Below are 13,644 nucleotides of genomic sequence, written 5' to 3' on the forward strand. Positions count from 1 at the left end.
GTACCAATACCCTGTATCTCTCTGGGGGTGTAGTACTGTTGATGCCCACTAGGTGGTACCAATAGACATCATAGATGTCATAGACGTCATCCTGACCAACTGGCCCTCCAAATACACCTCCGCTGTCTACAACCAGGATCACTGCCTCATTGCCTGTATCCGCTACGGATCCGCAGTCAAACGATCACCCCTCATCACTGTCAAACGCTCCCTAAAACACTTCTGTGAGCAGGCCTTTCTAATCGACCTGGCCCGGGTATCCTGGAAGGATATTGACCTCATCCCGTCAGTTGAGGATGCCTGGTCATTCTTTAAAAGTAACTTCCTCACCATTTTAGATAAGCATGCTCTGTTCAAAAAATGCAGAACTAAGAACAGATAATGCCCTTGGTTCACTCCAGACCTGAATGCCCTCGACCTGCACAAAAATATCCTGTGGCGGACTGCAATAGCATCGAATAGTCCCCGCGATATGCAACTGTTCAGGGAAGTCAGGAACCAATACACGCAGTCAGTCAGGAAAGCAAAGGCCAGCTACTTCAGGCAGAAATTTGCATCCTGTAGCTCTAACTCCAAAAAGTTCTGGGACACTGTGAAGTCCATGGAGAACAACAGCACCTCCTCCCAGCTGCCCACTGCACTGAGGCTAGGTAACACGGTCACCAACGATAAATCCATGATTATCGAAAACTTCAACAAGCATTTCTCAACGGCTGGCCATGCCTTCCTCCTGGCTACTCCAACCTCGGCCAACAGCTCCGCCCCCCCCCCCGCAGCTACTCGCCCAAGCCTCTCCAGGTTCTCCTTTACTCAAATCCAGATAGCAGATGTTCTGAAAGAGCTGCAAAACCTGGACCCGTACAAATCAGCTGGGCTTGACAATCTGGACCCTCTATTTCTGAAACTATCCGCTGCCATTGTCGCAACCCCTATTACCAGCCTGTTCAACCTCTCTTTCATATCGTCTGAGATCCCCAAGGATTGGAAAGCTGCCGCGGTCATCCCCCTCTTCAAAGGGGGAGACACCCTGGACCCAAACTGTTACAGACCTATATCCATCCTGCCTATCTAAGGTCTTCGAAAGCCAAGTCAACAAACAGGTCACTGACCATCTCGAATCCCACCGTACCTTCTCCGCTGTGCAATCTGGTTTCCGAGCCGGTCACGGGTGCACCTCAGCCACGCTCAAGGTACTAAACGATATCATAACCGCCATCGATAAAAGACAGTACTGTGCAGCCGTCTTCATCGACCTTGCCAAGGCTTTCGACTCTGTCAATCACCATATTCTTATCGGCAGACTCAGTAGCCTCGGTTTTTCTGATGACTGCCTTGCCTGGTTCACCAACTACTTTGCAGACAGAGTTCAGTGTGTCAAATCGGAGGGCATGCTGTCCGGTCCTCTGGCAGTCTCTATGGGGGTGCCACAGGGTTCAATTCTCGGGCAGACTCTTTTCTCTGTATATATCAATGATGTTGCTCTTGCTGCGGGCGGTTCCCTGATCCACCTCTACGCAGACGACACCATTCTGTATACTTCCGGCCCGTCCTTGGACACTGTGCTATCTAACCTCCAAATGAGCTTCAATGCCATACAACACTCCTTCCGTGGCCTCCAACTGCTCTTAAACGCTAGTAAAACCAAATGCATGCTTTTCAACCGTTCGCTGCCTGCACCCGCACGCCCGACTAGCATCACCACCCTGGATGGTTTCGACCTAGAATATGTGGACATCTATAAGTACCTAGGTGTCTGGCTAGACTGTAAACTCTCCTTCCGGACTCATATCAAATCTCCAATCTAAAATCAAATCTAGAGTCGGCTTTCTATTCCGCAACAAAGCCTCCTTCACTCACGCCGCCAAACTTACCCTAGTAAAACTGACTATCCTACCGATCCTCGACTTCGGCAATGTCATCTACAAAATAGCTTGCAACATTCTACTCAGCAAACTGGATGCAGTTTATCACAGTGCCATCCGTTTTGTTACTAAAGCACCTTAAACCACCCACCACTGCGACCTGTATGCTCTAGTCGGCTGGCCCTCACTACAAATTCGTCGCCAGACCCACTGGCTCCAGGTCATCTACAAGTCCATGCTAGGTAAAGCTCCGCCTTATCTCAGTTCACTGGTCACGATGGCAACACCCACCCGTAGCACGCGCTCCAGCAGGTGTATCTCACTGATCATCCCTAAAGCCAACACCTCATTTGGCCGCCTTTCGTTCCAGTTCTCTGCTGCCTGTGACTGAAGTTGGAGACTTTTATCTCCCTCACCAATTTCAAACATCTGCTATCTGAGCAGCTAACCGATCGCTGCAGCTGTACATAGTCTATCGGTAAATAGCCCACCCAATTTTACCTACCTCATCCCCATACTGTTTTTATTTATTTACTTTTCTGCTCTTTTGCACACCAATATCTCTACCTGTACATGACCATCTGATCATTTATCACTCCAGTGTTAATCTGCAAAATTGTAATTATTTGCCTACCTCCTCATGCCTTTTGCACACAATGTATATAGACTCTCTCTTTTCTACTGTGTTATTGACTTGTTAATTGTTTAATCCATGTGTAACTCTGTGTTGTCTGTTCACACTGCTATGCTTTATCTTAGCCAGGTCGCAGTTGCAAATGAGAACTTGTTCTCAACTAGCCTACCTGGTTAAATAAAGGTGAAATAAAAAAATAACAAATAATAAATACCCTGTATCTCTCTGAGGATGGCTGTAATACTTTTGATGGCCACTAGGTGGTACCAATACCCTGTATCTCTCTGAGGCTGTAGTACTGTTGATGATCACTAGGTGGTACCAATACCCTGAATCTCTCTGGGGGTGTAGTACTGTTGATGCCCACTAGGTGGTCCAATACCCTGTATCTCTCTGAGGATGGCTACAATACTTTTGATGGCCACTAGGTGGTACCAATACCCTGTATCTCTCTGAGGGTGGTTGTCGTACAGTTGATGCCCACTAGGTGGTACCAATACCCTGTATCTCTCTGAGGGTGTAGTACTGTTGATGACCACTAGTTGGTACCAATACCATATCAAACATATTTTATCCCTTTATGGAGACATTGGCTGTGTCCGAATACCTGTACGTGGGTCCTAAGGAGCATTTTGGACCCAGACTTGGCACTCCAGTACCACTTCCCGAGTGGTAGCAGAGAGAACAGTCTATGACTTGGGTGGCTGGAGTCTTTGACAATATTTAGGGCCTTCCTCTGACATTGCCTTGTATAGAGGTCCTGGATGGAAGGAAGCTTGGCCCCAGTAATGTACTGGACCGTATGCACTACCCTCTGTAGCGCCCTGCGGTCAGATGCTGAGCGGTTGCCATACTGTACCAGGCAGTGATGCAACCAGGATGCTCTCGATGGTACAGCTGTATCCTTTTGAGGATCTGAGAACCCATGCCAAATCTTTTCAGTCTCCTGAGGGGGAAAAGGTGTTGTCGTGCCCTCTTCACAACTATCTTGGTGTGTTTGGACCATAATAGTTTGTTGGTGATGTGGACACCAAGGAGTCGTGGGTGAACAGGGTTTATAGGAGGGGACTAAGCACGCTCCCCTCTGGGGCCCCCGTGTTGAGGATCAGCGTGACAGATGTGTTGTTGCCTACCCTTACCACCTGGAGGTGGCCCATCAGAAAGTCCAGGATCCATTGCAGAGGGAGGTATTGGGTCTCAGGGTCCTTAGCTTAGTGATGAGCTTTGAGGGCACTATGGCATTAAACGCTGAGCTATAGTCAATCAGAGCCGGTGTAGTAGGATTCAATCTTAGTCCTGGATTTACGCCTTGCCTGTTTGATGGTTCGTCAGAGGGCATAGTGGGATTTTTTATAAATGTCCAAAGTTGTGTCCCGCTCCTTGAAAGCGGTAGCCTTTAACTCAGTGCGGATGTGTCCTGTAATTCATGGCTTCTGGTTGGGATATGTACATACGGTCACTGTGTGGACGACGTCATCGATGCACTAACTCAAACAAGTTCTGGGACACTGTAAAGTCCATGGAGAATAAGAACACCTCCTCCCAGCTGCCCACTGCACTGAAGATAGGAAACACTGTCACCACTGATAAATCCACCATAATTGAGAATTTCAATAAGCATTTTTCTACGGCTGGCCATGCTTTCCACCTGGCTACTCCTACCCCGGACAACAGCACTGCACCCCCAACAGCAACTCGCCCAAGCCTTCCCCATTTCTCCTTCTCCCAAATCCATTCAGCTGATGTTCTGAAAGAGCTGCAAAATCTGGACCCCTACAAATCAGCCGGGCTAGACAATCTGGACCCGTTCTTTCTAAAATTATCTGCCGAAATTGTTGCCACCCCTATCACTAGCCTGTTCAACCTCTCTTTCGTGTCGTCTGAGATTCCCAAAGAATGGAAAGCAGCTGCGGTCATCCCCCTCTTCAAAGGGGGGGACACTCTTGACCCAAACTGCTACAGACCTATATCTATCCTACCGTGCCTTTCTAAGGTCTTCGAAAGCCAAGTCAACCAACAGATTACCGACCATTTCGAATCTCACCATACCTTCTCTGCTATGCAATCCGGTTTCAGAGCTGGTCATGGGTGCACCTCAGCCACGCTCAAGGTCCTAAACGATATCTTAACCGCCATCGATAAGAAAGATTACTGTGCAGCCGTATTCATTGATCTGGCCAAGGCTTTCGACTCTGTCAATCACCATATCCTCATCGGCAGACTCGACAGCCTTGGTTTCTCAAATGATTGCCTCGCCTGGTTCACCAACTACTTCTCTGATAGAGTTCAGTGTGTCAAATCGGAGGGTCTGCTGTCCGGACCTCTGGCAGTCTCTATGGGGGTGCCACAGGGTTCAATTCTTGGACCGACTCTCTTCTCTGTATACATCAATGAGGTCGCTCTTGCTGCTGGTGAGTCCCTGATCCACCTCTACGCAGACGACACCATTCTGTATACTTCCGGCCCTTCTTTGGACACTGTGTTAACAACCCTCCAGGCAAGCTTCAATGCCATACAACTCTCCTTCCGTGGCCTCCAATTGCTCTTAAATACAAGTAAAACTAAATGCATGCTCTTCAACCGATCGCTACCTGCACCTACCCGCCTGTCCAACATCACTACTCTGGACGGCTCTGACTTAGAATACGTGGACAACTACAAATACTTAGGTGTCTGGTTAGACTGTAAACTCTCCTTCCAGACCCATATCAAACATCTCCAATCCAAAGTTAAATCTAGAATTGGCTTCCTATTTCGCAACAAAGCATCCTTCACTCATGCTGCCAAACATACCCTTGTAAAACTGACCATCCTACCCATACTACCCACCATTGCGACCTGTACGCTCTTGTTGGCTGGCCCTCGCTTCATACTCGTCGCCAAACCCACTGGCTCCATGTCATCTACAAGACCCTGCTAGGTAAAGTCCCCCCTTATCTCAGCTCGCTGGTCACCATAGCATCTCCCACCTGTAGCACACGCTCCAGCAGGTATATCTCTCTAGTCACCCCCAAAACCAATTCTTTCTTTGGCCGCCTCTCCTTCCAGTTCTCTGCTGCCAATGACTGGAACGAACTACAAAAATCTCTGAAACTGGAAACACTTATCTCCCTCACTAGCTTTAAGCACCAACTGTCAGAGCAGCTCACAGATTACTGCACCTGTACATAGCCCACCTATAATTTAGCCCAAACAACTACCTCTTTCCCAACTGTATTTAATTTTAATTTATTTATTTATTTTGCTCCTTTGCACCCCATTATTTTTTTATTTCTACTTTGCACATTCTTCCATTGCAAAACTACCATTCCAGTATTTTACTTGCTATATTGTATTTACTTTGCCATCATGGCCTTTTTTGCCTTTACCTCCCTTCTCACCTCATTTGCTCACATTGTATATAGACTTGTTTATACTGCATTATTGACTGTATGTTTGTTTTTACTCCATGTGTAACTCTGTGTCGTTTTATCTGTCGAACTGCTTTGCTTTATCTTGGCCAGGTCGCAATTGTAAATGAGAACTTGTTCTCAACTTGCCTACCTGGTTAAATAAAGGTAAATAAATAAAATAAAATATTGATGAAGCCAGTTTGCTAGCAAAACAGTCCTGTAGCTTAGCATCTGTGTCATCTGACCATTTCTGTATTGAGCGAGTCACTGGTACTTCCTGCTTTAGTTTTTGCTTGTAAGCAGGAATCAGGAGGATAGAATTATGGTCAGATTTGCCAAATGGAGGGCGAGGGAGAGCTTTATATGCATCGCTGTGTGTGGAGTAAAGGTGGTCTAGAGTTATTTTTTCTCTGGTTGCACGTGACATGCTGGTAGAAATTAGGTCAAACGGATTTAAGTTTTCCTGCATTAAAGTCCCCGGCCACTAGGAGCGCCGCTTCTGGATGAGCATGTTCTTCTTTGCTTATGACCTTAAACAGCTGGCTGAATGCGGTCTTAGTGCCAGCTTCGGTTTGTGGTGGTAAATAGACGGCTACGAAAATATAGATGAAAACTCTCTTGGTAGATAGTGTGGTCCACAACTTATCATGAGGTACTCTACCTCAAATCCTTGAGACTTCCTTACTAGATTGCGCACCAGCTGTTGTTGACAAATAGACACAGACCACCACCTCTCGTCTTAGGTAGCTGTTCTGTCTGTCCCTCTCCATCTCCCTGACCGCCTTCCTCTGATCAAGACATCAACTGTCCCTCTCCATCTCCCTGACCGCCTTCCTCTGATCAAGACATCAACTGTCCCTCTCCATCTCCCTGACTGCCTTCCTCTGATCAAGACATCAACTGTCCCTCTCCATCTCCCTGACTGACTTCCTCTGATCAAGACATCAACTGTCCCTCTCCATCTCCCTGACTGCCTTCCTCTGATCAAGACATCAACTGTCCCTCTCCATCTCCCTGACCGACTTCCTCTGATCAAGACATCAACTATCCCTCTCCATCTCCCTGACCGCCTTCCTCTGATCAAGACATCAACTGTCTCTCTCCATCTCCCTGACCGCCTTCCTCTGATCAAGACATCAACTGTCCCTCTCCATCTCCCTGACCGCCTTCCTCTGATCAAGACATCAACTGTCCCTCTCCATCTCCCTGACCACCTTCCTCTGATCAAGACATCAACTGTCCTTCTCCCTGACCACCTTCCTCTGATCAAGACATGAACCTTCCCTCTGCTGGGTTTTCCCACCCGCTTTGGAGTCAACATGCGCAGCAATCTCTGTGGAACACTTTCTGAGGACAAAACTAAATATTAGGAAGTTGTTCCTAAAGTTTTGTCCACCCAGTGTATATCCACTATAACCCCTCTATCTACTGTAATGTGGTTGAGATACAATTGTCATGTAACCCACCCAGTGTATATCCACTATAACCCCTGATCTACTGTACTGTGGTCAACTTTCATTAAATTCCTATATCTAACCGCTGAATGGGTATCTAACCACTGAATGAGTATCTAACCACTGAATGGGTATCTAACCACTGAATGGGTATCTAACCGCTGAATGGGTATCTAACCGCTGAACGAGTACCTAACCACTGAATGGGTATCTAACCACTGAATGGGTATCTAACCACTGAATGGGTATCTAACCACTGAATGGGTATCTAACCACTGAATGGGTATCTAACCACTGAATGGGTATCTAACCATTGATTGGGTATCTAACCGCTGAACGGGTATCTAACCACTGAATGGGTATCTAACCACTGAATGGGTATCTAACCACTGAATGGAACCACTGAATGGGTATCTAACCGCTGAGCAGGTATCTAACCGCTGAATGGGTATCTAACCGCTGAGCAGGTATCTAACCGCTGAATGGGTATCTAACCGCTGAGCAGGTATCTAACCGCTGAGCAGGTATCTAACCGCTGAGCAGGTATCTAACCGCTGAATGGGTATCTAACCGCTGAGCAGGTATCTAACCGCTGAGCAGGTATCTAACCGCTGAATGGGTATCTAACCGCTGAGCAGGTATCTAACCGCTGAGCAGGTATCTAACCGCTGAGCAGGTATCTAACCGCTGAGCAGGTATCTAACCGCTGAGCAGGTATCTAACCGCTGAGCAGGTATCTAACCGCTGAGCAGGTATCTAACCGCTGAGCAGGTATCTAACCGCTGAGCAGGTATCTAACCGCTGAATGGGTATCTAACCGCTGAGCAGGTATCTAACCGCTGAGCAGGTATCTAACCACTGAATGGGTATCTAACCACTGAATGGGTATCTAACCACTGAATGGAACCACTGAATGGGTATCTAACCACTGAATGGAACCACTGAATGGGTATCTAACCACTGAATGGGTATCTAACCACTGAATGGAACCACTGAATGGGTATCTAACCGCTGAGCAGGTATCTAACCGCTGAATGGGTATCTAACCACTGAATGGGTATCTAACCACTGAATGGGTATCTAACCACTGAATGGGTATCTAACCACTGACTAACCATTGAATGGGTATCTAACCACTGAATGGGTATCTAACCGCTGAGCGGGTATCTAACCGCTGAATGGGTATCTAACCACTGAATGGGTATTTAACCACTGAATGGGTATCTAACCACTGACTGGGTATCTAACCACTGACTAACCACTGAATGGGTATCTAACCACTGAAGGGGTATCTAACCACTGAATGGGTATCTAACCGCTGAGCGGGTATCTAACCGCTGAATGGGTATCTAACCACTGAATGGGTATCTAACCACTGAATGGGTATCTAACCACTGAATGGGTATCTAACCACTGAATGGGTATCTAACCACTGAATGGGTATCTAACCACTGAATGGGTATCTAACCACTGAATGGATATCTAACCACTGAATGGGTATCTAACCACTGAATGGGTATCTAACCACTGAATGGGTATCTAACCACTGAAGGGTTATCTAACCACTGAATGGGTATCTAACCACTGAATGGGTATCTAACCACTGAATGGGTATCTAACCGCTGAATGGGTATCTAACCACTGAATGGGTATCTAACCACTGAATGGGTATCTAACCACTGAATGGGTATCTAACCACTGACTAACCATTGAATGGGTATCTAACCACTGAATGGGTATCTAACCGCTGAGCGGGTATCTAACCGCTGAGCGGGTATCTAACCGCTGAATGGGTATCTAACCACTGACTAACCACTGAATGGGTATCTAACCACTGAATGGGTATCTAACCACTGAATGGGTATCTAACCACTGACTGGGTATCTAACCACTGACTAACCACTGAATGGGTATCTAACCACTGAATGGGTATCTAACCACTGAATGGGTATCTAACCACTGACTGGGTATCTAACCACTGACTAACCACTGAATGGGTATCTAACCACTGAATGGGTATCTAACCACTGAATGGGTATCTAACCGCTGAGCGGGTATCTAACCGCTGAATGGGTATCTAACCACTGAATGGGTATCTAACCGCTGAATGGGTATCTAACCACTGAATGGGTATCTAACCACTGAATGGGTATCTAACCACTGAATGGGTATCTAACCACTGAATGGGTATCTAACCGCTGAGCGGGTATCTAACCGCTGAATGGGTATCTAACCACTGAATGGGTATCTAACCGCTGAATGGGTATCTAACCACTGAATGGGTATCTAACCACTGAATGGGTATCTAACCACTGAATGGGTATCTAACCACTGAATGGGTATCTAACCACTGAATGGGTATCTAACCACTGAATGGGTATCTAACCACTGAATGGGTATCTAACCACTGAATGGGTATCTAACCACTGAAGGGGTATCTAACCGCTGAACGGGTATCTAACCACTGAATGGGTATCTAACCACTGAATGGGTATCTAACCACTGAATGGGTATCTAACCACTGAATGGGTATCTAACCACTGAATGGAACCACTGAATGGATATCTGTCCACTGAATGGGTATCTAACCGCTGAGCGGGTATCTAACCGCTGAATGGGTATCTAACCACTGAATGGGTATCTAACCACTGAATGGGTATCTAACCACTGAATGGGTATCTAACCGCTGGACGGGTATCTAACCACTGAACGGGTATCTAACCACTGAACGGGTATCTAACCGCTGAACCGGTATCTAACCACTGAATGGGTATCTAACCACTGAATGGGTATCTAACCACTGAATGGGTATCTAACCACTGAATGGGTATCTAACCACTGAATGGGTATCTAACCACTGAATGGGTATCTAACCACTGAATGGGTATCTAACCACTGAATGGGTATCTAACCGCTGAACCGGTATCTAACCACTGAAGGGGTATCTAACCACTGAATGGGTATCTAACCGCTGAACGGGTATCTAACCACTGAATGGGTATCTAACCACTGAATGGGTATCTAACCACTGAATGGGTATCTAACCACTGAATGGAACCACTGAATGGATATCTGTCCACTGAATGGGTATCTAACCGCTGAGCGGGTATCTAACCGCTGAATGGGTATCTAACCACTGAATGGGTATCTAACCACTGAATGGGTATCTAACAACTGAATGGGTATCTAACCACTGAATGGGTATCTAACCACTGAATGGGTATCTAACCACTGAATGGAACCACTGAATGGATATCTGTCCACTGAATGGGTATCTAACCGCTGAGCGGGTATCTAACCGCTGAATGGGTATCTAACCACTGAATGGGTATCTAACCACTGAATGGGTATCTAACCACTGAATGGGTATCTAACCACTGAATGGGTATCTAACCGCTGGACGGGTGTCTAACCACTGAACGGGTATCTAACCACTGAACGGGTATCTAACCGCTGAACCGGTATCTAACCACTGAATGGGTATCTAACCACTGAATGGGTATCTAACCACTGAATGGGTATCTAACCACTGAATGGGTATCTAACCACTGAATGGGTATCTAACCGCTGAACCGGTATCTAACCACTGAATGGGTATCTAACCACTGAATGGGTATCTAACCACTGAACGGGTATCTAACCACTGAAGGGGTATCTAACCACTGAATGGATATCTAACTACTGAATGGGTATCTAACCACTGAACGGGTATCTAACCACTGAATGGGTATCTAACCGCCGAGCGGGTATCTAACCGCTGGACGGGTATCTAACCACTGAATGGGTATCTAACCGCTGAACGGGTATCTAACCGCTGAACGGGTATCTAACTTCAATATTTTCCTCATCTTAATTTTCAAATGGATTTATTTGAAAAGATTAGGGCAGATGTATTGATGAACAGTTGAAACAGTTATTCAATACAACGCATCGTAGTTTAAACCAATTTTCGAACGCTATTTGTGATACAATATGCTGATTTCGCGTGAATGGTTCTTGGTCCCCCCTTAACCCCCCCATTCCTAGAAACTGCTACTAATAAACCAGGTTGGTTTATGACTTTATCTATGACTGCTCTTATCTTCTGTTCACCTGGATATTCCTATTCCAGTGTGTGTGAGACAGAGATAGAGGTTACTTCACTTGCTTTGGCAATGTTTACATATGCTTCCATAACAATAACGCCCTTAAATGAGACAGAGATAGAGGCTACTTCACTTGCTTTGGCAATGTTTACATATGCTTCCCATAACAATAACGCCCTTAAATGAGAGATGTTACGTGCGAGGGACAGAGAGAGACAGTTAATTATAATCTTACTTGCTGTGGAAATGAGTCTGATCCAGTAGTTAGTAGAGTAGTCTGATCCAGGTGTGTTTTAGACCAATAGTTAGTAGTCTGATCCAGATGTGTTTTAAACAAGTAGTTAGTAGTCTGATCCAGGTGTGTTTTAGACCAGTAGTTAGTAGAGTAGTCTGATCCAGGTATGTTTTAGACCGATAGTTAGTAGAGTAGTCTGATCCAGGGGTGTTTTAGACCGGTAGTTAGTAGAGTAGTCTGATCCAGGTGTGTTTTAGACCGGTAGTTAGTAGAGTAGTCTGATCCAGGTGTGTTTTAGACCAGTAGTTAGTAGTCTGATCCAGGTGTGTTTTAGACCAGTAGTTAGTAGTCTGATCCAGGTGTGTTTTAGACCAGTAGTTAGTAGAGTAGTCTGTTCCAGGGGTGTTTTAGACCGGTAGTTAGTAAAGTAGTCTGATCCAGGGGTGTTTTAGACCAGTAGTTAGTAGTCTGATCCAGGTGTGTTTTAGACAGGTAGTTAGTAAAGTAGTCTGATCCAGGTGTGTTTTAGACCAGTACTTAGTAGAGTAGTCTGATCCAGGTGTGTTTTAGACCAGTAGTTAGTAGTCTGATCCAGGTGTGTTTTAGACCAGTAGTTAGTAGAGTAGTCTGATCCAGGTGTGTTTTAGACCGGTAGTTAGTAGAGTAGTCTGATCCAGGTGTGTTTTAGACCAGTAGTTAGTAGAGTAAATCAAATCAAATCAAATCAAATCAAATCAAATTTATTTATATAGCCCTTCGTACATCAGCTGATATCTCAAAGTGCTGTACAGAAACCCAGCCTAAAACCCCAAACAGCAAGCAATGCAGGTGTAGAAGTAGAGTAGTCTGATAAAGGTGTGTTTTAGACCGGTAGTTAGTAGAGTAGTCTGATCCAGGTGTGTTTTAGACCGGTAGATAGTAGAGTAGTCTGATCCAGGTGTGTTTTAGACCGGTAGTTAGTAGTCTGATCCAGGTCTGATCCAGGTGTGTTTTAGACCAGTAGTTAGTAGTCTGATCCAGGTGTGTTTTAGACCGGTAGTTAGTAGAGTAGTCTGATCCAGGTGTGTTTTAGACCAGTAGTTAGTAGAGTAGTCTGATCCAGGTGTGTTTTAGACCGGTAGTTAGTAGTCTGATCCAGGTGTGTTTTAGACCAGTAGATAGTAGAGTAGTCTGATCCAGGTGTGTTTTAGACCGGTAGTTAGTAGTCTGATCCAGGTGTGTTTTAGACCGGTAGTTAGTAGAGTAGTCTGTGTTAAGGCCAGAACATACATGTGTGTGTTAACGCTGTGAGAGGGAGAGAACAGCCACTCCTCCGGCTTGATCCTGGAGGCTCCACAACATCCTGAAGCAAAGTACACACCTCCACTTAAACAGACTGAACACACCCCTCCTCCACTTATACAGACTGAACACACCCTTCCTTCACTTATACAGACTGAACACACCCCTCCTTCACTTATACAGACTGAACACACCCCTCCTTCACTTATACAGACTGAACACACCCCTCCTCCACTTATACAGACTGAACACACCCCTCCTTCACTTATACAGACTGAACACACCCCTCCTCCACTTATACAGACTGAACACACCCCTCCTTCACTTAAACAGACTGAACACACCCCTCCTTCACTTAAACAGACTGAACACACCTTTCCTTCACTTATACAGACTGAACACACCCTTCCTTCACTTATACAGACTGAACACACCCCTCCTTCACTTATACAGACTGAACACACCCCTCCTTCACTTATACAGACTGAACACACCCTTCCTCCACTTAAACAGACTGAACACACCCTTCCTTCACTTATACAGACTGAACACACCCCTCCTTCACTTATACAGACTGAACACACCCTTCCTCCACTTAAACAGACTGAACACACCCTTCCTTCACTTATACAGACTGAACACACCCCTCCTTCACTTATACAGCCTGAACACACCCTTCCTCCACTTATACAGACTGAACA

The 13,644-nt window shown here is 45.9% G+C and overlaps 1 long non-coding RNA gene across 1 annotated transcript in view; it reads right to left on the reverse strand.

The window, feature by feature from the left end:
• Positions 1–13,004, reverse strand: part of LOC116361500 (uncharacterized) — a 16,498-nt gene extending 3,494 nt beyond the window's left edge. Inside the window, exon 1 of the long non-coding RNA XR_004207628.1 lies at positions 11,663–13,004. This is a non-coding gene — a long non-coding RNA (uncharacterized LOC116361500). The remainder of the gene's footprint in view (positions 1–11,662) is intronic.
• Positions 13,005–13,644: the final 640 nt, after the last annotated feature.

The sequence above is a fragment of the Oncorhynchus kisutch genome, unplaced genomic scaffold (genome assembly GCF_002021735.2).
Source record: "Oncorhynchus kisutch isolate 150728-3 unplaced genomic scaffold, Okis_V2 scaffold719, whole genome shotgun sequence".
Classification (NCBI taxonomy): Eukaryota; Metazoa; Chordata; class Actinopteri; order Salmoniformes; family Salmonidae; genus Oncorhynchus; species Oncorhynchus kisutch.